The following is a 27,613-nucleotide window of genomic DNA, read 5'->3' on the forward strand; positions in this document are numbered from 1 at the left end:
TCTCTTTTTGCTAGGGCCAGTGTATCTGCCTTGTGATGAGATGCACAGGGCAAGTGAGAAACCTCAGTTGGTAATACTTTAGAATCAAGTTTTTGGTAATTTCTGTTATTCAGTTATTACTGTTTGTTCTAAAAATATATTTATTTTATTTTTTGTTTGTGTGTGTATGTGTTTATATGTGAGTATGTACATGTGTGTTGTCGGGGTTTCTGTCCTGCCCAGTTCCCGCAATTGTTAAGTCCCAAAGAAATCACACAGAGGTCTACATTAATTATAAACTGATTGGGCCATTAGCTCAGGCTTCTTATTAACTCTTATAACTTATATTAGCCCATTATTCTTGTCCATGTTAGCCACATGGCTTGGTACCTTTTTCAGTGAGGCAGTCACATCTTGCTTCTTCTCTGGATGGATCTGGACTGCAGAGGAATGGGCTTCTTTCTTCCCAGAATTCTCTTGTTCTCTTTGAGCCACCTCTACTTCCTATCTGGTTGTCCCACCTATACTTCCTGCCTGGCTACTGGCCAATCAGCATTTATTTAAAATATAATTGACAGAATAAAGACCATTCTCCCACACCACATGTGTGTAAGAAGTACTTGCTGAAACCAGAAGAGGGCGTTAGAACTCCCCAGAACAGAAGTTGCAGGCAGTTGTGAACTCCCTGATACGGGCACTGGAAACCCAACTCAATTCCTCTGGAAGTAACTGCTGAACCATCACTCCAGCCCCAGAAGAATATTCTTACTAGGTTAGTGTGCTGGATAGTTTTGTGTTAACACAAACTACAGTCATTTGAGAGGAGGGAACCTCAATTCAGGAAATGCCTCCATAAGATTGGGCTGTATGTTATGATGACAAAACCAGTAAGCAGCTCTCCCCTCCATGGCCTCTGTATCAGCTCCTACCTTCATGTCCATGTCCTACTTGAGCTCCTGCCCTGACTTCCTAGGATGAGGAACAGTGATATGGAAGTGCAAGCCAAATAACTCTTTCCTCCCCAAGTCACTTTTGGTCAGGTTTTTCATCACAGCAATCCTGTTTGGGAAAGAAAGCCCACAGGATGTTTAAGGGTAGAGAGTGATGATGCCACCGTTAACATGGCGTGAGAACATTCTGCATGTGCCTTGGGAAAAGCTAGTCATTTTGTAATAAATTAAGCTAGTTAAATGAAGATTAGATACTTGCATTTAATTGCATACATTTATTTTTGGACAAGTCTTCACATAATATTTATGTTGGGTAAGTTTGAGCTGGTGGAGGAGTGTTACTATTCTGGAGGAAGATATTAATAGAGATCAGATCAAATGCTTCACTCTGAAAATCTGGCTTGGAAAATGGACGGCATAGAAAGACATCCCGGCTGGTCACACCAGTTGTCTGCTGGGGGGGGGGGGGGGAGGCTCTCTGAGCAGTAGAGCAATTGTAGCTGCTGTGGTGTGAAGGTCACCAAGGCATAGGTTGTTCTGGATTCCATGGAAGACATATTCTTCCATGGAGCTGGACATATTCTTATGTATACTACTCAGAGTGTCCCATTAAAAAAATTGTAAGGAGAAAGGTACCGTTCACTAGTCCCTAGTAATCTGGGTTCAAAAATTTACAAACATCAAGGCCTGTTTTTCTAAGACTTACTGTTCTTCAAATCCTGAATTGTGTTCAGAGACGAGGCCTTGCTTTTCCTCTGAACCCTTGTCTTTAAACCCCAGACTTGTGCTGTCTTGTATAGAAAACACTGGCCACAGTATCACTACCGAGAAAAGCACCTGGGAGGTGGAGAGCATAGCCGTGACTTACAGAGGACATTTTTAGCATTGTGCATGCAGGCTTCTTACAGAAAGATTGGGTGGTGTATTTGGGACTGTGGTTCCACGGGGAAGTGCTTAGCCCTGGTCTGGAAATGCTTAGGTCCTTAAAGAGCAACAGAGCATCAGATGGCATATCGTATGAGTAGCCAGAAAGGCCACTGGGCCCTTTCTCTGGGTCCAGTCAATGGCAATGCTTTTGCACAACTGAGATAATCCACACAAGACCTGTTTCCTCTGAGCCTCCATGCAGCATCCTTGTCCACGCACTTCCTGCTGTTGGATTTTACTCACCCAGTCTGAAAGTCGGGCCCAGCTGACTACAGACTGAACTCCCTGAAACTGTAAGCCCAATGCATCCTCAGTTCTGCTCAGGTGTTTTGGCACAGTGGCAAACGGACACCTTATTAAATAATGACGTCCTTAAGAATAAAGGCCATTATCTTATTTTCGGGAGGGGGAAGGGGACCATCTGGTATTCACTATTAAAGGTGCTGAACAAATGTTGGTCAATAGCGCGCCTTCTCCAGTTTGACAGATGCTTTGTTTATTCTATCGTCTCACACATTATTATCAAGACTCTGAGCTGTACGTCAGCTACCTTTCTGGGGCCTTGCTCTGTAAGTACAAACGGTCTGAACTAAGTGCTGTCTTAAGTCTACTCAGGAGGCTTTTGTGGCTGGAAGAGATTAAGGAGCTTCTTCAGGCTCTAGATGGGAATTAAAGTTTTGAAAAGCCACACCATATGTATATTAAGACTTTTCTCCTTTTAGTATTTTTTTTTCCCTCACAGTTTTAGAGACTGTCCAGATACAGGGGAGATATGATGAGAATATAAAACAAATTTTCTTGATTCAATCTTTGTTATCTTATTAAGAGAAGCCTTAGTTTCTGGTGTGGAACCTGGAGATATTGACGCCTACTTGGGTTCTGGATCTCTTTACGCTTCCGAACTGTGACAAAAGATCAGTGAAGGTTGTAGTTCCTGGTATCCTGGACTCTTCTCCAATAGCGAGCCATGGGGCTGTGCAGTAGCCTCTGACAGGTAAATCCGAAAGTCACAGCCTGGCTATACTCCTGTGTGCTTTCTGAAAAGCAAAATCTCTGCGCTGGGACCATGCCTGGGAGTGCTGTGTAGCCAAGAAGTGGTGGACGTGAACAGGTTGTGAGGGCAGCTGACAGACAGCAGGAGGACTGGAACCTCTTCTCAAGTCATGGACCTGCCCACGAGGCAACTGCGGTACAGCTCCCTGGTGATGGACTGGGCACGGGGCCGCTAAGCTCTGGATTCCATCTGGAAGGGGCACCCCGTGTGTCTGTGAAGTCTTGGGGGTGACTGTTGGCAGCCATTGGAGCAGGTGCTCTCAGCTGAGGAGAATTTACACGCAGAGAAGACCAGACAAGAAACAAGATGGCCTCTAATAGGCTACTCATTGCATGGCTCAGTGAGGTTCAGGAGGAATCCACAGAATGAACAGAAGTTTAGCAGCTGGATTCCTGCTGTGTTTGACCTTGAAGTCTGGCATTCCAGACAGGAGCAACGGTGTGAGCCCTGAGAAAGCAAGGTCCCCCTGGACTCTCTCCTGGAGTAGTTTTACTTTGTCTGTAGAAGCCAGAGTCTTATGATGAATTGGACTTAGAAACTACCACAGAAAAACAGTGAGCAGGGCCGTGGCCCCTGGATGTTATTTTGTGTTCCCATAGGTTTTCATGGTTGTGGATTTATGGGAAGAAAAACTATAATCCAGATTTGACAGTCTCTCCCTTCAGCAGTAGGAACTAGCCTTTTAATTTATGCCATTGAGCAATGCCCAGCTCCACATATTTTCCACTGCAGCCCAGCGCCACTGCCAGTCTGGGAAATCTCACCTCAGGCCTTGTTTCACTTGGGGGTTAAGTCACACGCCCCCCACCCTCCTTCTTCAGTTCCTGTCACCACACTTGGGTCCCTCCTGCTTCCTCCGCCTCATTCGTAAACTGTGAACCTTTTCCTCTGTTTTTGTGTTTCAAGCCAGAGTTGTGCACTCATAGCTTTTGTTCCTATGAAAACGGCTTCTTTGCAGCTCGGCGCGGAGGGTAACAGGCCTTGGAGCTTCAAGGGCAGGGCAGACACTTTGCAGTCCAGTTCTCACTGGGTATCTTCGTCCAGTCCCAGCAACAGATGTCTCAATAGTGTTAACTTTTATTTATGTTGGCTTTCATTCCTCCAGCTGTCTTGGGGATTCTGTGTGGTTGCGAGCTGCCCAGCATGGTTGCTGGGAACCCAAGCCAGGCCCTTTGCAAGAGCAGTGTGTACACTTAACCCATGAGTCATATCTCCAACACCTGTTTTTGTTTTGTTTTTTTTTTTTTTGAGATAGGTGTTTTGTTCTAGTTTAATTTGCTATGATAAAACATCGACCAAAAGCAACCTGGGGAGAAAAGGGTTTTATTTGGCTTACCCTGACTTGAGGGATGTCAGGGTCTGAGCTCAGGCAGGATGGGAGTGTTGTTTACTGACTCACACTTTAACTGGTTCACAAGGGTAATGATCAAGTCAGTTTTCTTGTACAGCGGAGGACCAGCTGCCTAGGGATTATACTACCCACAGTTGGTTGTGACCTATGGCATAATTAATAATTCAGTACCCCATAGATGGACCCACAGGCGAATCTGATAACTCCTCAATCAAGGCTTTCCTCTCCTATGACTCCAGGTTGTGTCAAGTTGACAATTAAAGCCAAGTAGGACAGGCTCTTTCGGTGAACCGGGTGCTCACCGATTTGGCTAGACCAGCTGTCCAGCCAGCTCCAGGGATCCTCTGGTTCCCCATCTCTCCAGTGCTATTGTGCCCTGCTTTTTACATAGGATTGGGACCCAAACTCAGGTCGTCATGCTTTGCCAGTTGAACCATCTCTCTGGCCCCGAGATTCTTAAGTAGGATATAATGTCCTGACTGCTGGGATAAAAGATGACAAAGTTCCAGGAGAGGACAAAAGAGCATGTTCCTGCCCTGCCTTGTTGACCTTGTCTCACTGGCCACATCTCACACCTCCTTTACGCCTGGGGGTTTTGTTTCTGAAAGCCTTCCCCCGCATAGCATTGAACTAGAAGTGCTCCGTCCAGCAGGAGCTGGTACTGGTATCGGCTGATCCTCCAGGCTCTCCACTGGACTGCCATCCTGACTGAAGGTCTTCAGTTGCACTTGTGACTTCAGGCTATTTTAGTGTGGTCTGTTTATTCAAACCTTACCAAAATTGGCTTTGACTAATGGCCCTCTTCAAGTTGGATTGGTCTTTAGCTTGAATATGTGTTTTCTTTCTTCCCTCAATTTCTGGATGGCGAATGTGCCAGTGAATGTGATTCAAGTGTTCCAGTGCAGGCAAGGATACCAACTATGTCCCTTAGGTAGGCAAATAGAGGCTGGAATTCTCTCGAGTCACCGGACTGACCTTTTCCGTCTCCACTGAATGCTCTGAAATAAAATGGTACAGAGATTTAAGCCTGGAGTTAAAAGATGAAGAAACTAAAATACTCGAGGTGAAGGATCCGGGAGGCTCTGCCCTATTTGTTCTTCATTCATTCCTTGGCATCCATTTTTAATTAGTAAGTGAACCCCAGATGGCAGGACTGATCTGCTGGTATTGAGTGACATTGTTGAAATCAAGGTAAATAAGGAAGAAGCATGCTCTGTTGGTATGGTCTCTGGGTCTCTGGCCATTCCTGCTGTCTCTCTCTTCCCTCTGTGGGTGAATCCCCTGAAAGCCCTGTCTCAGTGTTGGGAGGGGAAGGAGGAAATGCCCAGTTCCTGACCCAGCTTCTCAGGGTGTCTGGGAGCCTGTCTTTGGTCAGTGTTCTACTACTGTGAAGAAACACATGACCCATGTAGATGAAAGTTTCTACCCTGACTGTCTGCTCCCAAATAACCACTCAGAGTCTTAATATTAATTATAAGTGCTCAGCCAATAGCTTAGACTTGTTACTATCTAACTCTTAAATTTAAATTAACCTATATTTCTTATCCATCCTCTGTCACATGGCTCATGGCTTGTTACCTCATTTTCTTTTCTTTTTTCTTTTTTTAAATTGATATTATTGAACTATATATGCCCAAAAGTGGTATTGCTGGGTCTTGAGGAAGGCCCATTTGGATATCAGTATGGCAATTTCTTGGAAAACATCTCATAATGCAATCAGAGCAAATTGTGGGGCCGGAGAGATGACTCAACAGTTAAGAACACTTTCTACTCTTGCCAAGAACCTGGGTTCAGTTCCCAGCACCTGAATGGTGGCTCATAACCACCTGTAATTCCAATTCCAGGAGATCTGAAATTCTCTCTGGACTCTGTGGACACTTGCATTTACATGTTCACACACACACACACACACACATGCACACACACTTTTTCTGGGAAGTGAAGGATATGGACTTAAGTAAAAGACTCTGCTGTGTTTTACCCCCTCTGGGAACTTAGTTTTTTAAACCATGTATGAAAATATTTCATGTCTGTCTACTACCAGTGATGCCAGTCAGAACGAGTCAGCATCACCCATAGGGAAACGCTGGAGCAGAGAGAGGGAAAGGAGAACTGAGCATTATACTCTGATTTCTCGGGAAGCCAAAGCCCCTGTAGGCCTTGATACTGCTGTAATTTCCTTGGAACACATTTGTATTTTAGATAAATACATTGAGTTAAGATCTGAATTTCAAATTGAACTTCCTTTACTATTTTCTTTATTAAAATATATGCTTTGAAATGTTTGTACTTGAAGATAAAATCAAGATAGACTCACAATCTCTTAAATGTCCTATTTATTTCCTAAGTAAATAGTCAATTTGTATAAAAAGTCGTCATTTAAAACCTCTGAAGAGCATGAAATTTTTGTCAAACCATTCGTATTATAAAAATTCCTAATACAGGGTCTGGAGAGTGGCTCAGCAGTTAGGAGCATTGGCTACTTGAGCAGAGACCCGGATGTAGTTCCCAACACCCGCATGATAGCTGGCAAACACTCAAAATTCATTTAGGGATTTCAATCCCTGTTCTGACCTTAGGCACCTGGCACACATACATATACGGAGGCAAACACTCATACGCATAAAAGTATATGAAAAAATTGCTGGACTCAGAAGGTTGGTCAGTGATTCAATTTTTATTGATTGTTCAACTTATAGCTTTTATTTTTGTCAGTTCTGTTGAGACTTAACTGACAAGTATACACACTCACAGATGTATTTAGAGTGTGTGATGAGATACTTTGACATCACTGTGGAATAATTGCAATAATCAATGTAGTTAACATAACTGTTACCCACATAGTGAATGTTCGTATGTGTATGTGCATAGTAAGGATACTTAAGGTGTCTTTAAGCAAAATTCAAGTATACAGCTGTACACTAGTAACAATAACCTAGTACAGAGACAGTCTAGGTCTTTAAGAATAGAATAGTGAGCTGGGCGGTGGTGGGACACACCTTTAATTCCAGCACTTGGTAGACAGAGACAGGCAGATCTCCCTAAGTTCGAGGCCAGCCTGATCTACAAAGTTAGTTCCAGGACAGTCTCCAAAGCTACAGAAAAACCCTGTCTCAAAAAACAAAGCAAACAAACAACAAACCAACCAACAAAAACCCAACCAGGCAAACAAAAAGGAATGCGACAGTGAATAAAGAAAATGTGAGCTATATGTGCAGTGAGAATCTGTTCAATCTTAAATAGAACAAAATCCCATCACTTCTTATGGTATGGACGAACGTGGAGGACATCATGCTGATGCAATAAACCAGGCTCTGATAGATGACACTGTGAGATATTGCTTATGTATGGAATCTAAAATTCATACAAGCAGAAAGGATGGCATTTGCTGGGGTCACTAGGGTGGTGGTGAGTGGAGAGACATTGGGTGTAAAATGAGTTTAGCAAGATCTACTGACTCCATGTGGGATGAGAGAGAAGTCTGTGTGACGCAGAGCACCTGTGCCAGAGGACGCCGTAAGGCCCTGAGACTGGCTCCCACTGAGGCTGCAAACCCAGGGAAGAACTTGATAGCTTGGGACTTTGTGTGACTGGAGCTATGTACTGCTCTCTTCCAACAGTGCACTTGGCATCTCTCCCTGACCTGTGTGCACTGTGCACACAGACTCCTTTCCAAGCAACACACCTAGCGACACTGGACTCGCACTGTACAGGGCTATGTATACACTCTCTAAAAACTGGGACAGGGTTCTCTTCCTCTCACAACAGAGTTAGACAGTTCCTAATCAGATATATTCCCGACATTACGTGGTGCATGAAGAATGGAAGGGGGTTTCCATTTCTCCTGGGTCTGGGCTGGCTTGGCTCAGCGATGGGAAGATAGTAGGGCATGAGAACAAAGCAAACAGGAAGGCAGAGAAGGAATTAGATGAGGTTAGGGATGCATCTCTCTCCTTCATTCACGTGTTACTTATGGAACTAGTCTTATAGGTCAGGGCCTTAGAAGCTGTGGTTTTAGCAGGCAGTTGGCCAGGACAGGAGACACCTCATGGGCCTGTGATTTTCAGGCTCTCCTGAGCAGGAGTTCCTCTGAAGTTGTCCTGGAGAAAGGAAAGTGCTTCATCAGTTCGGCCTTGTGTTACCATTCCTTCCCTATTCTTTCATGCCCTCTGCTTTGGCCCCAAAGTCTGTCTGTGCCATCTATGTTAGTTACTCATCGATGGGACAAGATATCTAATATGGGGCACCAGCAGGGAGGAGGGGCTTATTTTGGCTTATAGTTGAGGAGCGAGGTGCATCATGGAGGTGGCAGCTGGAGGAAATGACTGGTCACAATGCATCCACAGCCAGGGAACAGAAAGAGATGGAGCTTGTTCTTGGCTGGCTTTCCCCTTTTCATTCAGTGCAGGGCCCCAGCCCATGGGATGGTGGCACACACAGGTCCAGAGGGTCTTCCCACCCGGTTAATTAAGCATTCCCCTAACAGACATGCCCATGTGTGTGTTCCCAAAGTGAGGATTCACTTCAAGTTGGCCAGATCAGTCATCACCGCGTCCCACTTTCTAAGTTGGCACACATATCAGTAGGGGCTACTGGCTTCAGAGATGTGTGACATGTTTTCTTTCAGGGACTAAAAGCTTCCTTTTCTGCCCAGCCACCTCCTTCCCACCTCACTGTCTGTCTAAGGGGTGGTCCTCCTCTTTGACTGATTTGCATTGCAGGAGCCTGCACAAGTTCTCTCTCCATGAAGGGATGAGATCCACTCTTGACTCCAGCCATCTGTTTCTCTCAGGGTTTTAGATGCTAAGAAGCCTTCTTTTTTTTCAGTTTAGAGACAACATTTCCCAGTGCTACTGTTGGTCTCATGGCCATCTCCTGAGGGTAGTGGGGGTTCCTCTCTCCACTGGGCAGAAATCATCTTTGACTGCAGTCATTCTGCATTCTCGTTTCCATCTCTTATGTTCACTAGACAATTTAGTAAGCACCCAAACACACACACCAGCAGAAGTCCTTCCCTGTTTAGTGTTATCTACTTTCCGTATACAAATTCAGCCTGGGGCTCTGTGCACTTAGGACTCATTTAGTGAAATAGTGAGGTCACAGCAGGAGGCTGGGCATTGGCAAAGTCAAAGGCAGGTGTTTTCTTGCTTGTCCACCAGCCTTCCTAAGAGAGAGATTTTAAGACTACTTGACAGTTAGGGGAAGAAAAGCTTTTTTTTTGCATTGCCATAAAATACACATTTAACAATTACCTTTTTTTTTGGTTTGTTTGTTTCCTTTGTTTTGGGAAAGGTTCTCCCTGAGTAGCTTAGGCTGGCCTGGAACTCTTGATCCAGGCATGCATCACCACACTTGGCTAAAATTTACTATTTTAAAAAGGGGCTTTTCTTTATTTTATGTGTTTCTGGCATGTGTGTCTATGCACCATGGGCATGCAATGCTTTTGGAGGCCAGGAGAGAACATCAGATTCCCTGAGTATGGAGTTATAGACAGTTGTGAGCTGCCAATTGTTGTGAGCTGGGAGTTGAACTTGGGTTCTTTGGAAGAGCAACTAGTGCTCTTAACCCTGGAGTCATCTTTCCTAGACCCCTGAGATTTACTACCTGCACAGTTCATTAGTATAAAGTATATTCACATAGTTATGTATTATATGACCCACGTGGGGCTGGACTGCAATGCTTGTTTATCATTGTCTAACAGGCACAGAGAGATTATCAATTTGTGCCTACATGGCTGTCAATCAATGGCTGTGAAGGTTCTACCACATCCGGCCCACCTCCACTGGAGGCTCTGGTCACAGGTCCGCTGCTGCTTCTGCAGGGTCAGTCATTCCGGCCGGCTGTCAGGGTCAAAGTTTCAGTGCAGAAAGGCCTTCTGGAACCTCCCAAACAAGGGCTGCTGCTCACAGCCTGTGACTCACACATGGCTTCTTTTGGCAGAGCCTCCATTCTGGCAAACTTGTCTGTCCAGGTGGAACAGAACCCTGAGCTGGCCCAGCTGCTTTCCTCATGGGTGTTTGGGGAGGCTCAAGGCTTGATTAAGCTACTTACTGTCTGCATGGGCTTTAGAAAGTCGTAAATACATGGAAGCACACTAGGAGAAGGGTAAGGGATTGAAGGAAGGAAGAGCTGTGCTGTCCGAGCTCATTACTCGACGGGGCACCTTTAGACATTGGCAAGTGAGCAGCCTTGGAAGGATCCGGAGCTGGCAGAGAGAGGATAGCCCCAGAGTGTGGGGAACCCAGAGATGGAGCAGAGTGTGGGAGGACAGGAAAAATGAAGGGAAGTTGAGGGGCTGGGATTGGTGCAGGATCTGGAGAGCTACCTCAGGACTGGGTTGCATGCCGCCAGCCGTCAGGGAATTATTTCGGAGCTTTGAGTTGAGTTGAGAGATAGTATTTTCTGATATTATTCCTTATAAAAAGCTTCTGTGGCTGCTGGGTTGAGTCTAGACTGGAGCCAGCTAGGGGGCGGCAAGGAGACAGCTGAACTCTGCTGCAGTCTGTACCTGGCAGTGGCAGGTCGAGCAGCCCCTGTGGAGCATCAGAACTCTGGGGGTGCCCTGCCTCTAGCCAGCAGGATGGCCCATGTTTAGACACAGGCTGAGAAGGAAGAGGAGGAAGGGGTAACCCTAGGTCCTTAGCAGGTGTGGTGTTTCCAGCCTCTCAGCTGGAGAAGAAAGTGAGGTTGGGGTGTGTGTGGGAAGGTGGGCACAGCTGCTGCGGTCAGTTGGCAGGTGTGAATGTGGGGTTTGCAGAGAGGTCTGAACTGGGGATGGGATACATTGGGAGAGAAGTGCATTTCTTGCTGTGGTCTACATGGGATCTTTCTGCCAGACCTGGTCCTTTTAGACTGCTTGTCAAAACATCACGGACTGGGTAGTCTTTGAAACAATTGATTTCTCATCTTTCTGCAGGATTTCTAGTTGAAGGTCAAGGGACCTACAGATTTGGTGTCTGATGATTGCTGTTCCCTGGTTCATAGATTGCACCTGTTTACTGTGACTTCACATGGTGGAAGGGTCTTTCAAGTGTCCTTTACATTTTTTAATGATGTGTATATATGTGGGGGGGAGGAGGAGGAAGGATATGTGCACTTGAGTGCAATTGCCTGTGGAGGCCAGAAGAGGGCATCAGATCCTCATGAAGCTGAAAGTTATAGGCAGTAATGAGTCACTAAACATGGGTGCTGGGAACCAAACTAGGGTCCTCTGTAAGAACACCTGGGCTCTTAAGTGTTAAGCCATCTCTCCATGAAGTCGTCTCCCCCCCCTTTTTATCTTGGTAGTCATTAAGCCCACTAGTACAGGTTCTATCCTGATCCAATTACCTTCCAAAGCTCTCAGGTTTTAATGCTATCATCATGGGAGTCAGTATTTGGACAAATGAGTCTGTATATATATATATATAGACATATAGTTATATGCTGTAGCACACAGAAGATGGGTTTTCTTTAGGACCATATGGAGGGGAAGCTTTCAAGACATAGACAGATGACGTTTGCTAAAGTAAGGCAACAGCAATTATATCACGGCATCCAAATATGAACATCACTTTGTGCTTTATATGTCTTTACAGAGAAGTTATGACTAGGTACTGTGAATCTCACTGTGATGGTCAATATTGATGGTCAGCTCAGCAGGATCAGGAATCACCTAGGAGACCAACTTCTGTGTATGTCTGTGAGGGTGAAGTTGGAAGAATCACCCTAAATGCGGGTAGCCCTGTGGGCTGAAGTCTTGGAGCAAATGAAAAGAGAACATGAACTGTGCACCAGGACTCATCTCTTTTTCCCCTCATGGTACCTGTGACGTGGCCAGCTGCCCCACGCTCCTGCCGCGATGCCTTCCCTTCCATGATGGACCCTGCGCTTGAACTGTGAGCTAGAACAGACTTCTCCTCCTTTCAGTTTTTGTTGTCAGGTGTTTTGTTACAACACTGAGCAGAGTAACTGACACACCCACCTCTGGTTCCTTGGTTATTAGAGTATTATGGTGTGTATTCATTACTTTTCTTGTTGCTATGGCAAGATGCCATACAAGTTAAGGGAGGAGAGGCTGTTTTAGCTTGTAGCCCAGACAACCTGCTTACATCTTGTGGATCAGAAAGCCAGAGACCAGGGCAGAGATGGGAGCTGCCTATAACCCACGAGACCTGCCTTCCGGTGACCCACTTCCTCTGTGCAACTCCACATCCTAAAGGTTCCACAGCCTTCTAAACAATCAATGTCACTAACTGGGACCCAGGTTTCAACACATGAGCGTGTATGGCATATGTGTGTGTGTTGGGGGAGGATTGGAATTGGTAGTGGCATTTTATATTTAAATGACAGCACATGGGCTCCCTTCCCTGTCTTCTGGGTTCCCCATAATAACTGTAAAGTCACCTTGCTGGGTCACAACTTCGGGATGCTTGGCAATTCGAGATTCAGGTTGGTGCCTGTACATCCCTGAGGTTTTGTTCCCAGTCCATGGAGATGCTGTCTGTGGCTGTGTCATGCCACCCCAGCTCTGGGAGTACTTCCTGTGATGCCTGCAATGGCTGTCCTTTAAGTGTATCCAGACTTCTCCCTCTGTTGATGGTGGTCCTTGAACTGTCTGGGCTTGACCCTCATGTCTTCAATCACTCTGGAGGCATTAGAATCCCATCATGGGTCCGATTTACAGCTCACCTGTGCTCACAGACTTGGCTTCGTTTTTCTGAAGCTATTCTGTTGTTGCTGTTACAGTATTAAGGTAGAAATGTTATTTGAAAGTATTTATCATTTTAAAATTATGTTTCTAAATAAAATATGAATACAACTTTAAAAATGGTATATATCCCTTTAAAAATATACCCCTTTAAAAAAGGAATAAATTCTACCCAAGGGTTGGGATGTGGTTGAGTATGAGAGCCCCTGCTGGACACACATAGCCTTGAGCTCCTTCCTCAGGACTAAGGTCACAGTTTCTCTGACTTTCCTCTGTGGGACTGATTAGCGCTAAACCCTAAAACTTCAAGGGAAAGTAGAGTAAGGAATCTGATTCTAGAACATTCTCTAGTGCTGTGTCCCTCATATTTAAGATTCTCTCAGGCTGTTTGTCCAAGTTTTTGATGTCTATGGAAACTTCTAATCTGAAGTTGCGGGGAAGGGGCCTTGGGATCTGGGTGGACAGCTGTGGCTGCTGCGGGAAGAACAGCCGTAAACATGGGGGCCTCTTTCTGCCCCGTCTGCACTGGCTGAGAGAGTGAGATGGAGTAGGAGGTCAGGATGGCTTGGCTGGAGGATGTTGTGTGAAGTCTGCCAGCACCAGCCCTTGCAGCAAAGCCTGTTAATTGAATTCCTGGAATGGAGCTGATTCACGGCAGAGGCCCCAGCAGACCCCGCCCTGGAGGCAGGCCTGGCTCTGTTGTGAAGCTCAGAGTGAAACAGTGGGCTTCTAAATCCCAGGCCTGGACAGTTAGAGCTGAGCAGGGCCCATGGCCCGGGAGTCTGAGCAGTCAGGGCGGCCCTGGCTACTATGGAAGGCATAGCTACTTCTGTGGCTGTTAGAGCAGATCTATGCACTTGTCCTCTATGTGGTTATATAGCGATGGCTCTCAACCTGGGGGTTGAATGTAGGGGTCACATATCAGGTATCTTGCTTATCAGATATTTTTTTTTGTATTATGGTTGCTAACAATATCAAAGTTACAGTTATGAAGTAGCAATGAAATAATTTTATGGTTGGGGGTCACCACAACAGGAGGAACCACATTAAAGGGGTCACAGCCTTAGGAATGTTGAAAACCACTGTTCTATGGGGTGACATGCTTTAACAGACACATAGAGATGGATTTCATTTTGAATGGCAGCTTGTGGTACTCTATGTGCAGTAGACTATCCAGGGGAAAAATTGAATGCTATGTTGCATGTATATATACAAGCATATAAATATTTCATAACACTACATCCTAATACAGACATGTATGACAAATTTATATTAATATTATACATTATTTCATAACCTATAATATAGTAAACTTTTGTGTGTGTCTGTGCACATGATGAGAGGTGGATGGCAGGGGTCCACTCAGTTTCCACCACCTTAGTCTTTGAGATAGGGTCTGTCACTGGTCACTGAACCTGAAACCCGTCCCTTGGGCGAGAGTGACTGGTCACGGAACCCCAAGCACCCTCCTGTTTCTGCTGCCTCTGGGAGCTGCAGTTGTGTGCTGCTGCATTAGCACGTGGGGGGTGGGGATCAGAACTGAGGTCTGCATGCTAAGCAGAAGGATGGCTTTATCCGCTGAGTCACCTCCAGCCCCTTAACCTGTATTGTGAAAGAATTTTAGAATCAATCAAGAATGAACGTAAAACAAAGGTACTGAGAAACCCACAGCCTCTTATATTTTGTTTTCTTTTGAGATAACACTGTCCACACTGCAGCCCAGGTGACCTAGAACTCATTGCTATAGCCCAGCCTGGCCTTTAACTCATAGTGATCCTACTGTCTTAGCCTCCCAAGAGTTGGAATCACAAGTACCGGCTACTGTGCCTGGCTTCCTTGATGGATTTTAAATTGAGAAATAGAATTTGGAACAGACAGAAAAAGGCTTCTTTTAAATCTTCCTTTTTTTTGCTTGTTGGCTAAAGCGCGGTGTAGGAAGTTTTGTCTTCTGCATTGATTTTTCCCTGAGGCATTATCTGTGTGTTCTGGAAAGCCTAGAAGCAGTGGCGACTGTCTGTGCTTATGTCCCGAAGCCCGCCAGCATGCAGAGATGATTGGTTCTGTGGAAGCACCTGTGTGAGGGGCCCTGGCCCAGGGAGGCATCTGTTGCCCGTGGGTAGAATGTGGGTGGCATCTCCTCCCAGCAGCACCCTGCAGCTGGGGTGCCATGCAGTTGATGTGAGAAATTGAATAAAAAACATTTGCTAAGTGGGTAGAGGAGATGGAGTTAACTGGTTAAAGTCCTGTGATGGGTGGTTTCTGGGGATGCTCGTGCCTGAAGGGGTTGGCGCCTTCAGTGTCATCTTGATGGTTTTCAGCAATGTTTTCTGAATATGTGAACACTTTGAACACTAGGATAGGTTCCAAAATTACAGGTTCAAACCTGGATCCTAAGACAGATAGTTGGCTGGTATGGTACTGTCAGCTCTATCTCCTTTGCTTGTTGGAGAATTCAGATGTTCTTGTTGTGGTTTTGATCAAGCTCTATATCTTGTGCTGTGGGGCTATAGAAGAGAACTCTCTCAACTACTGGCCCCTGGGGTTCTCCACACTGAATGATACTACATCCACTTTCACGTGAACAAACAGATACTTAGCCCTGATGGGGCATTAGTGCCAAGATGCCACCCCAGTTTAGGTTGGTGAACCGATGAGTTGTTAGACTTACTTATGGAGCATGCATGAATGGTTACTCATGGGAATGTGGGCAACCTCAAAGCAGGTAAACCACATAGAAGTCTTACCCCAACATGGATGATGACTTCCCTATAGCTGTACAGATGGAATCTCCCCATCAATTAACATTCTGCCCTCTATATACCCAAACTTTTCTCAAGACCCCTAGACCATGGGCATCCGGGACAGAATTATGTGCATCTGGGTGGAAGTAGGTACAGGAAGGGGTGGCAGAAATCTCCTGTGAGGTCTGATGACCATCGCTACACTCCGCTTCTGTGAGAGAACATTAGCAGACTGGACCCTGAGGGTCTCTGGTGGGCAGTGGCAGCTGTTCTGAGGAGGATGGTGGCCGCTTTTTGCATGGAAGGACAGTGTTCTATAAGCATGTGTCGGTATCTCCTGAAGGACTTGTTAAAATGCAAATTGCTGGGCCCCAACCCTAGAGTCTCTCATGAGATGGGTCTGTGGCAGGGTCTGAAGACATACTTCCAGCAAGGTCTCAGATGGAGATGCTTTGTGGGCCAGTGCTCTAGGCAAAGCTGGCAAATCCAGCTCAGAGAGCTGCTGACTTGCTACCCGCCCAGGCAACCAGTGTCCCTTTACATATCTGTGTCAGTCACCTTTGTTCCTGTCTCCAAGTGCTCATGGTCTTATCCTCTTATTGTGGACTAGAACATTCTGTGAGAGACTGAGGCCAGGGTGTCAGAGGTGGCCAGCAGCTAACATTGGAGTGAGTCCCTGTACTAAAAAGTGTTTGTGGTAATTGTTTAACCTTTCAGGCTCCCGAGGCCAGTTTTGATGTTCTTTTATGTGGGCTCTCTTGAGGTCACAGACATGGACAAGGGAAATGTAAAGCTGAGTGGAGCTTGCAGCTTCCGATGCTAGTTGGGCTGGGTATGAAACTGCTCAGAGGGAGATGAAACAAGTGCATGCGTATTTGTTATGTGGTCTCATGTTTTGTGTCAGGCTATTTAGGGGGATGTTTCAAGCATGAATAGGACAGTCTTTTATAAGATTGCTTAATTTTCAGTGGGTGTATTTTGTCTTCCTTTCTCTCAAAAGTAAGGGTTGGGGAATGTCTTAACAGTTTGTGATAGGAAATAGTTAAAATGGGTTCCTTTCTTCCTTTTATGTCATGGAAACTTTGGTGGATGATGGAGAACTAGGTGGTCACCTGGAGGTTGGGTGTGGTCTGAGAATGTAGCTCCATGGGAGATTTAAAGGGAAAGTGAAGGTTTATAGCCTCAAGTGTACAGTAGAAGCAGAATAGGAAGCTGTCAGATGGATAGTGCTGCTGTCTCCAGAGTGCTTTGTGAGTTCCACTCACTTTTGTCCATCCTGTGAGGGTCATCAGAAGCTTTTGAATCTAGAAGTATACACTCCTGTGTAGCTTACAGCTTAACTCGGCACAGTGTGAACTCCAGTGCAGGAAGGACTTGTGTGGTTGTAGGTTTGGATATTTTTGAGCCCATACAGCAAGGTGACAAAAATGAAATTTGTTCCATGGAAAGTTCCAGGAGAGCAGGTTTCTTACCTGGCATTCTGTGATGTTTTGTTCCTACTTTGTGATATAGGTGGACACCAGCCATGGAGGGTAGGTTTGACAGTTAATGTTCACTGTCAACTTGACTGGACTTGGAGTCACCTAGGAGACACACCTCTGGGTGTGTCTGTGAGGGTCAGAAATGAAAAGGGAAGATCCACCAGGAGTGTAAGGGCACCAGGTCGTGGGGTGGGTTTTGGACTGAATAAAAATGAAAAAACATGGGAAGGCAAGCTGAGGACCAGCACTGATCTTTCCCAGTTTCCTCATCCTCTGTCGTCGTACCTTCCCCATGGTGAAAGGTTGTACTCTCAAACTGTTAGCGATAAACCCTTTTTCCTCGAGTTGCTTCCTGTTAGACTTTGAGTCACAGTAATGAGAAAACCAACTAAACGGGACATCTGAATGGCTACTACTGGGTGGTGAGAACACTAAGAGAGACAGTATCTGTACAGAGTTAGTGGGGCCCTAGGTCACCCAGATTTTAGTTTCCCCCTCTTCTTTCATATCTCTCTGAATCTTAGTTTAATTGGCTACTTTTGTTTATCTTTTTTACTAACAATTTTTTTGTGCAAGTAGGGAGGAGAATTCGCAGTCACTTCTATCTAAATTATAGTGTTAAGGAAAATAAGTTAATGGCTCACCCCTTCCAGGCAAATCTTTAGGGCTAAATGATTTAATGTTTCCTTCCTTTGATGCATGGCTTCCTTCTGTAACTCACGTGTAGTAGTAATTACATTTAAACATTTCTGGGGCCTCATGTTTACGGGTCTAATCTCTCTATGAGGACATAAGCCCTTTAGGAACAGGGACCATGATTCTCTGGTGACATGTACTAACTTTGAAAATACCACGAGTTCTTGGCTCATGTTTAGTTTATACTCCATTGTGTAACTTGCTGTCACTCTTGTTTTTGGCTGGTGTAGCTTTAATTCTGAGTTGTCATTTGCTTTTTTAACTCTAAGTCCCCTACCTTGGAGATCCTTGGCGCCACATAAATATTTATTGAAGGAACTTTATTGAATCCCAGAAGTGACTCCTCTCTCCTTCGCATCCTCGGCAAGCAACACTTGGTAGGAACCAGGGCAAACTCCTGCTTTTTATGTGTGCTTTCAATAATTTCAGAAAGGGAACTTTTTCCTCTTACCTAGACAGTGATAGGACAACATTGTCCTCCTTGTTTAAGGACTTGCTCACATGGTCCTTTAACCATGAGACATAGCTGCTTCCCGGGATGTTAGAACCACATCCTGCTCGCTGATACTGTTTTTGTTGCTGTGATAAAACACAGTAACAAAAAGTAACTTAGGGGGGAAAGAGAAGTCACACTTCTAGGTCACAGTCCCTCCTTGAGGAAGTCAGATGCTCAGAGTAGAAACTGTTTAGGGATGTTGCTGGCTTACTGAAGTTCATTTCTAGGTAGCTTTCTTAGGTCATTCAGGACTACTTGCCTAGGGATGGTGTCTCAAAGGGTGCTGGGCTCAGTTACATAAACTGGGACTCCCTTCTCAGAGGACTGTAGCCTGTGTCAAGTTGACAGTTATAGCTAACTAGGTCAGCTTCTCGCATTTCTGGCCTAATCCTGACATTTCACAGTGTTTAGGACGAACAAAAGATGACCCTAATAGATTATGGAGTCTACATAGCACACTTTTGGGACAGAGACAGTAATAGCGGGACTTCGAGTCTCATGTATGGAAGATTTCCCAGTGGACTGGAAATACACCAGGAAATAATGAGATTGCATGAGAATGGCCATCTTTTGTTGCTACATGGTTAGGTCCTTGTGAAGTCTTGTAATATGGGAAATGGAGGAATTCAGGACTATAGACAGAGTTGGTGCCTATGGCACATCTACTCTGTGCTTCCTTTCCCAAACACACAACGCGCCTCTTCTGTAGTCAGCTGTCCTCCTAAGTAGTCCACAACCAGCCAGGCCTGCCTGCCTGCCTGCCTTCCTGCCTTCCTCTCTCCCTCCCTCCTTCCCTCCCTCCTTTCCTCCCTCCCTCCTTTCTTCTCTCTCTCTCTCTCTCTCTCTCTCTCTCTCTCTCTCTCTCTCTCTCCCTTCTTTTAAGCTAAAAATTTTAATTATTTTTTGACACAAGTTCTCATGTTGTCCAGGCTGACTTTGAACTGACCAATCTTGAACTACAAACTGAGAATGACCTTGAAATTCTGACAGCTCTGCCTCTACCTCACTAGGGCTGAGATTGCCGGTGTGCAACAAAACCTGGTTTATGCTATGCTAGGAATTGAACCTAGAACTTTACATATGCTAGGTGAGTGCTTTGCCAACTGAGCCACGTACTGTGTCCAACCAGGCATTTCTGAACAAAGGGCAAAGACTTTGGTCTTATAAATAAGGAGGATTTTAGGAATACTTGTGTCCCTGAGCTGAGTACTATCCCACCCGATATGACTTTGCATCAGATCTGAGAAAATATTTATTTTCCTTTTTGTTGGTCGTTTTTATAGAGTAAATACAGAATGACCCATGCCTCCAGGACAGCCTTGGCCTGGTCAGTGGTACTACGACTGGCCTGGATGATGACAATTCTTTTTGTGTTTATATTTTCTTACTTACTGAAATCTGTTAAAATTGATATATAAGACTTATCTTGCCGGGCAGTACACACACCTTTGATACCAGTACTCAGGAGGCAGAGGCAGGCAGACCGCTGTAAGTTCTAGGCTAACCTGGTCTACAGAATGAGTTTCAGGACAGTAAGGGCTATACAGAGAAACCTGTCTTGAAAAATCAAAAACCAAACCAAACCAAAAAAAAAAAACAAAACCCCCAAACCCCTAAGACAGAGAACCAAACCAACCAACCTAACACCCCGGCCCCAAAGAAAACCCAAACAATAAAAACCAAAACCAAAAACCAGAAACCAAAAAGCATTTCTCCGTACTGGGAACAGTGGCTCGCGCCTGACATAGGAGCAGTCAGGAGGAAGCTAAGGGAGTGGGTTGTGAGTTATGTCCGGAAGGGGCTGCATAGTGAGCGCCAAGAGGACATGGAGGTAACTAGTTATTATATAGCTAGATTCTGTTTCTCTGCTACCTCCCCCAATTTTTCTCTAAAAATTTTAGCTATTACAAAAAATATTTTTACATAAAGAGCCTTTGACTAGCAAGACAGCCTAGCACATGAAAGCTTTTGAAAGTCATGAAACACAAAGTTCCTTTAGAAGCTGGTTCTGAATAAGGCTCTGGTCATGGGATCCAAGTGTGTGAATGCTTTGAGTTCAGACACTTTAGACTCCAGCACTCAGAAGTCTGGAGATGTCTAGATTCGAAACTGCGCTATCCCATTGCCAAGACTCTGGGAATCCCTCTAAAATCTTCCTTGTAAGGGACAAAAATCAAAGGCGGGTAGAATACGTCTCCCAGGAGAAATAATAATTTAAAAAAATACTGGGGCCGGGCAGCCCAGCCTGAGTAAGATTGGACAGTATGGCTCCTACCTTCTCTATCTAACCTGGGGGCCTTGGGGTTCTCAGTGTCCCTGCACCTTGACTGCTTCCTTAGACTGTCAGATGGGATTTGAGGTGATAAACAAGCGTGTTACTTGTCTTATCACTGTGACAAATGCCCACAGGGAACAGTTTACCGAGCAGTGGTCTTATTTGGGTTAGGCATGTGAGAGGGTGCACTCTGCTGCGGAGGCTTTGGCTCTGTGGTGGGAGCGGAAATGTGCTCACTCATCCCAGCCGACCAGGGAGCAAAGAGATGGGCCAGAACGGTGGCTGGATTATAACCCACAAAACCTTCCCTATGTAGCCCCAGCCTCCCATGACCAACTCCCTCCAACTGGACCCCACCTCCTAAAATTCCTGCAAGTGTCCATACATAGTAGCCTGTGGGGACATTTATGCTCCAACCATAACAACAGGGTAATAGTTATTCTGGTTGGGTCAGGGTGGGGAATGCACTTTGGAATCGACTGTGAGGATGAGCCCATGTGTGTCACTATGGGCTCTACTGCTGTAAAGAATATTCAGGACACCGCAAGGAGCAAGGTCATCACTGCCAAGTGTAGGACTTGGGGAAAGTTCCCATGTTGACTGTGAGATCTAACTTTATGGCGTGTGTGTGTGTGTGTGTGTGTATGTGTATGTGAATAGTCAGGAGGGAAGCCATATGGCAGCATCATTTCCTCACACCCAGGCTGGCATCGTGGGTTTACCTCTGGCTGCTGGGAGCTCAGCTGGAGACCATGGCCTCCTTGCTCCACGTTAGTAACAGCTCAGTACTTATTTTAAGGGATGCAGGAGTTTTCTAAAGGGTTGGAGGAGTTACCATCTTTCTTTTTAGATCCACAGGGAACCGCAGAATGTAGTCCCACTACTGTGTAGACTACTACTGTGTAGACAGTGACAGTACTCCCTGGTACCCTCAGAACCCCAGCTTGCTGGACTCCAGCACAAAGGTGTCTTATAACGGTGTTAGAAAAGAGCTACTGGAGAGTGATAAGGGGATCTTTTTTAGAAAGTGTGATGTCACCTCTTCCCTGTGAGGAGGAAAGTGTGTTGTTCCTCCTCAGCAGCCAAGCTGGGCTCAAAAACGTGCACTCTACACAGCAGATGTGAACTTAGCTTTGGTACCAGAATGCGGTGTGATGGTGTTTGCCCCTCTGGGTGAGAACAGACTTCTAAACTGGGGGCTTTAACAGTGTGAAATGTTACCTCAGAGACTGTAACACTAACTTGGGAAATGGAAAACTTACACCAAAGGTGATTGTAGTTGCTTTGAAATGGAGTTTTGATGACAAGGTTGAATGTGATCTGTTCATCACGAAATTGTCCTGTGTATCTTAGGAAACCATTTAGTATTTTGCTATGACCAACACATCTTTATAAAAGGTTTTTATTGTTAATTATGTGTATGTGTGTATTTATGTGTATGTGAACATGAGTGCAGTGTGTGTGGAGGCCAGAAGAGGAAGTCAGATCCCTTGGAGCTAGAGTTGCAGGTAGTTGTGAGCAGATGTGGATGCTGGGAACAAAGTCTGGGTCCTCTGCAAGAGCAGTAAACACTCACAGCCCCTGGGCCACTTCTCCAGCCCCTGATAACACTTTTCCCATGTGTTCCCATCTGAGGTTGAAATGTGAAACAATAGCGATGCCTAGAATTTAACAGAGTGAAAGATGACTTCGGATCTTAAATCCTGAAGTTATGAGAGTAGAATATGAACGTTTTCTGTTTCAGAATTGCAACTTCTTTTTTTTTTCTGAGATAGGGTTTCTCTGTAATTTTGGAGCCTGTCCTGGCAGTAGCTCTTGTAGACCAGGCTGGCCTAGAACTCACAGAGATCCACCTGCCTCTGCCTCCTGAGTGCTGGGATTAAAGGCGTGTGCCACCACCGCCCGGCCAGAATTGCAACTTCTTATGGTGACTTTGCAAACTTTTTTTTTAAAAGATCAATTCTCCAAAACCCTGCAAGGAAGAAAGAGCCTGCCTTAGCCTGCCCTTGTTCTGCAGGCCAGCCAGTCAGAGTGACTGGTTGACAATGTACCCACTTAATGTACATTATTGTCACCAGGGCAGGCAGAGGAAGCAAAAGTTTTACTGGGCTTCCTTCATTAGAGACCACTGTGCACACCAGGAAATGTGTCAGGATTTGGAGAGTTATAGCCATCAGCATGTCTTGCCTGCCTTCTAGAAGGTCTGATGCAGTGGAGGAAGCACACTACCTCTCTCTGTTTCTTTTGAAGCTCAGGCGTATGCCACCACAGCCCTGTTGGTTAAAGGCTTCATAGGGAGGTCAGTCTACTGAATTCACAAACTCAAATGCTGGTCCCATCAGGAAACAGCTTCACATTCAGACTGGATTTTATGTGTTATCTAGCTACCTCATGGCCCCATCAATTTGATGCATAAAATTAACCATCCTGTTATTGAGGCACCCGCAGCTGAATTAGGGAGGAGGGGCAACATTAGAGTGTGTGGGTGAACGAGAGCCTGGATCATGCGGAGCTGTCCAGGGACAAGTAGAAACTTCTCATATTAAACAAGACGATAGGCTAGGAGTGGTGGTTTAAGCTTGTCATCCCACTGTGCCAGATGCTGAGCCTAGAGGATTGTGGGTTGTGGGCTAGCCTGACAGACATAGCATAATCTCATCTTATGAAATGAAAACAAACCATCAAAAGACACTAGAGGAGGAGTAAGAGAAATCTACACATGAGAAGGCAGAGAGATAAAATGACCAGCAAATTGGAGGCTGCTGTGAGAACTCCAGGGCCCTCTTTGGTGGACTTAGGGAGACTTTGGGAACAGTTGGTAAGGTGCAGGTGACCAAACCAAACCAAACAACGCTCTGTACCATGACAAGATCGAACCCAACCCTGCAGCACGGGGGCAGGGAGGAGGGCGTTGCTCTAGTAGGAAGATGAGTGTGGTAGTGGGTTACATGATGGACAGGTCCGGTGGGGAAATGATTTCTGTTCACTTGTTGACCTCAACCAGATAATTTTGGGTTCTTGAAAGAACGTTGAGGGAGGCTTCATGTCTGGGCTGGGGCACTGGTGGTCTGTGGAAGGGTTAGGGTCTGCAGGTGGCCCTTGCCTCAGTTCTCAGAGTCTGTGTGGCAGTGTTTACACAGATGCCATCAAATACCCCTCTCTATTTCCAGCCAGAGGATTATGCTCACATCTATTTTCATTTATTTATTTATAAGGATTTTTTAAAAAATAATATCTATCTATCTATCTATCTATCTATCTATCTATCTATCTATCTATCTATGTATCTATGTGCATTGGTGTTTGCTATCTATCTGTCTGTCTGTCTATCTGTGCATTGGTGTTTGCTATCTATCTGTCTGTCTGTCTATCTGTGCATTGGTGTTTGCTATCATCTATCTATCTATCTATCTATCTATCTATCTATCTATCTATCTATCTATCTACCTATCTATCATCTATCTATCTATCTATCTATCATCTATCTATCTATCTATCTATCTATCTATCTATCTATCTATCATCTATCTATCTATCTATCTATCATCTATCTATCTATCTATCTATCTATCTATGTGCATTGGTGTTTGCTATCTATCTATCCATCTACCTGTCTGTCTGTCTTGTCTGTCTATCTGTGCATTGGTGTTTGCTATCTATCTATCCATCTACCTGTCTGTCTGTCTATCTGTGCATTGGTGTTTGCTATCTATCATCTATCTATCTATCTATCTATCTATCTATCTATCTATCTATCTATCTATCATCTATCTATTTATTGATCTATCTATCAATCTATCTATCATCTATCTATCTATCTATCAATCTATCTATCATCTATCTATCTATCTATCTATCTATCTATCTATCTATCATCTATCTATCTATCTATCTATCTATCTATCTATCATCTATCTATCTATCTATCTATCTATCATCTATCATCTATCTATCTATCTATCATCTATCTATCTATCTATCTATCTATCTATCTATCTATCTATCTATCTATCTATCCATCATCTATCATCTATCTATCTATCTATCTATCTATCTATCTATCTATCTATCCATCATCTATCATCTATCTATCTATCTATCTATCTATCTATCTATCTATCTATCTATCTATCTATCTATCTATCTATCTATCTATCTATCTATCTATCTATCTGGGTGTGTGAGTGTACCAAAGCTCTTGTGTGGAGGTCAAAGGATAACTAACCGAAGTCTCTCTCTTTCTACCGTGTGGATCCTGAGGATTGAACTTGGCTCACCAGGCTTGATGCCAAGTGTCATCACCAGAGCCATCTCACTGGCCCTCCCTTTTTACCTTTTTATTTGGAGAAAAATATGTATTTATAATATATCTATATACTTTAGTAATCTTTATTAAAAGTGACTTGGAAATAAATAAAAATATAACATGCAAAAATCAGCCAAAAGTCTATCCAACTAAGTGATCACCTTATACAGTTAGAAAAGTCATTTCGAATGGAGGCTGTGAGGCTTCATATTAAATCTTCCACTTTCGTTATGGAATATGTTTTTGGTTTTACCCATCACCAAGCCCAAAATATCTAATAGAGTTAGAACTAGAAAAACATTTGAGAACTAGGTTTCATCAGATGCATGTGATATGGGGTTTGAATGTAACCATAGTGCTGATCCCTTTTGCCCACCTCAGGGAGGGCCTGACCACACCTCCTGCGAGACTGTAGTCACTGTGGCAGCCACAGACGGCCTGACCACACCTCCTGCGAGACTGTAGTCACTGTGGCAGACACAGACAGTGCCGGATATAGTGAGGCAGCTGGTATTGACATCGGTTGCCTCGCTGTATTGTAGGCACTAGGCTCAGCCCTTGGGCAAACCAGTACTGTCATGGACGTAACCTCTCTGTGAGTGTCAGGGTCATCAGCTAGTCAGAAGAACTCTGTATTCAGGTTCATGGTAGTAAACGTTAGAAAGGAAAATGGGGAAACCATTTTTAACAGGGAAGATGTGCTTTTCTCCTTTTCTTTTACTTCCTTTTTTTTCTTTATTGAAAAAAAATTTCCGCTTTCTCCCAGCTTCCCATCTCCCTCCCCCTCCTCCCACACCTCTCCTTCTCTCCCCACTCCTCTCTCCCTCCCTCTCCCGTCCGAAGAGCAGTCAGGGTTCCCTGCCCTGTGGAAAATCCAAGGTCCTCCCCCCTCCATCCAGGTCTAGGAAGGTGAGCATCCAAACTGGTTAGGCTCCCACAAAGCCAGAACATGAAGTAGGATCAAAACCCAGTGTCATTGTCCTTGGCTTCTCATCAGCCCTCATTGTCCACCATGTTCAGAGAGTCTGGTTTTATCCCATGCTTTTTCAGTCCCAGTCCAGCTGGCCTTGGTGAGCTCCCAATAGATCAGCCCCACTGTCACTTCCTTGCTCATGTTCTCCCTCTTTCTGCTCCTCATTGGGACCTTGGGAGCTCGTTCTGGTGCTCCAGTGTGGGTCTCTGTCTCTATTTCCATCCTTCACCAGATGAAGGTTCTATGATGATATGCAAGATATTCATCAGCATGGCTATAGGATAGGGCCATTTCAGGTTCCCTATCCTCAGCTACCCAAGGAACTAACTGGGGACATCGCCCTGGGCACCTGGGAGCCCCTCTAGGTTCAAGACTCTTGCCAACCCTAAGATGGCTCCCTTAATTAAGGTATATACTTCCCTGCTCCCATATCCACCCTTCCTTTATCCCAACCATCCCATTTTCCCAAGTTCCCCCATCCTCTCCTTCTCACTTTTCTCTCCCCATGAGTTTCTTACATCAAATGACTGGCTTGGCAGGGTGAGGTTGAAGGGCATGCATTCTAGGGACTGTATTGCAAGTGGAAAGGCTAACCGAACTGCTTCCCCCCTCTCCCACCATCTACTCCAGTGCAGCATCCTCCCCTGTGACTACCACTGTGATAGCTGACTAGGATGTAGGGTAAAATCATATCTTCCATCTAAAAATGGTCCAGCGTGAAAGGTCACACTGTGTCACACTACAGTAATTAAAAAAAGAAGCAGAATCTTTGTACATGTGTGTGCACATGAGTAACTTTGTTTTCAAGGTGTGAATGCATCTCCTGTAATCAGGTCAGCCATTTTTCTGTCTTCCTGTCATGGCTGAGGACGTTGGGGCCCAGAGACTTGCAATGCCTAGACAAAGGGCATATGCTCATCAGAGGAGGAAAATATGTTTTTTCTAATTATTAAAAAAAATCTTTGAGCTGGAGAGATGCCTTAAGAATTCAGAGCATTTGCTGCTCTTGTAGATGGGAGATCAGTTTACAGCACCTCTATTGGGCAGCTCACAACTGCTTGCAACTCCAGCTGCAGGGACTCCCACATTCTGGCCTCCAGGTGCACTTGCACATACGTGTGCGTAATACACACATATACACAAAGGAAAATCCTAGAATTTTTAGGCATGTGATCAAAAACAACCAATATTCCCTAGCTGTGATAGACAGATGGTCGCCAAAGGGAGTGGCACTATTAGGAGGTGTGGCATTGTTGGAGGAAGTGTGTCACTGTGGGGGCAGGCTTTGAGATTCCTTTGCTCAAGCTTCCCTCGGTGTGACTGCCAGTTGACTTCCTGTGGCCTGCAATATGTAGCACTCTCTGCTCCAGCACCATGTCTGTCTGCGTGTTGCCTTGCTCCCCTCCATGATGATAATGGTCTGAACCTCTGAAACTGTAAGGAGTCACCCCAATTAAATGTTTGCTTTATAATAGTTGCTGTGGCCATGGTGTCTCTTCACAGCAATAAAAACCCTAACTAAGACATTAGTCATTTTTGAGAGAAATTTGGCATGCACCCCTGTTTATCATTTGCACATGTAAATACAGGCATGTAGATACACATATGTATAAATGTAAGTATGTTTTAAGAATTGACATCTTAAAGAACATACTGTTTCTTAAGCCATACTTTTAAGCTCAAATTACAGTTAGG

At 44.9% G+C, this 27,613-nt stretch overlaps 1 protein-coding gene across 1 annotated transcript in view; it reads left to right on the top strand.

Annotated features, from left to right (window-relative positions):
• Ryr2 (ryanodine receptor 2) overlaps window positions 1–27,613 on the top strand; it is a 566,260-nt gene that overhangs the window by 37,992 nt on the left and 500,655 nt on the right. The window lies entirely within an intron of this gene.

The sequence above is a fragment of the Microtus pennsylvanicus genome, chromosome 4 (genome assembly GCF_037038515.1).
Source record: "Microtus pennsylvanicus isolate mMicPen1 chromosome 4, mMicPen1.hap1, whole genome shotgun sequence".
Classification (NCBI taxonomy): domain Eukaryota; kingdom Metazoa; phylum Chordata; class Mammalia; order Rodentia; family Cricetidae; genus Microtus; species Microtus pennsylvanicus.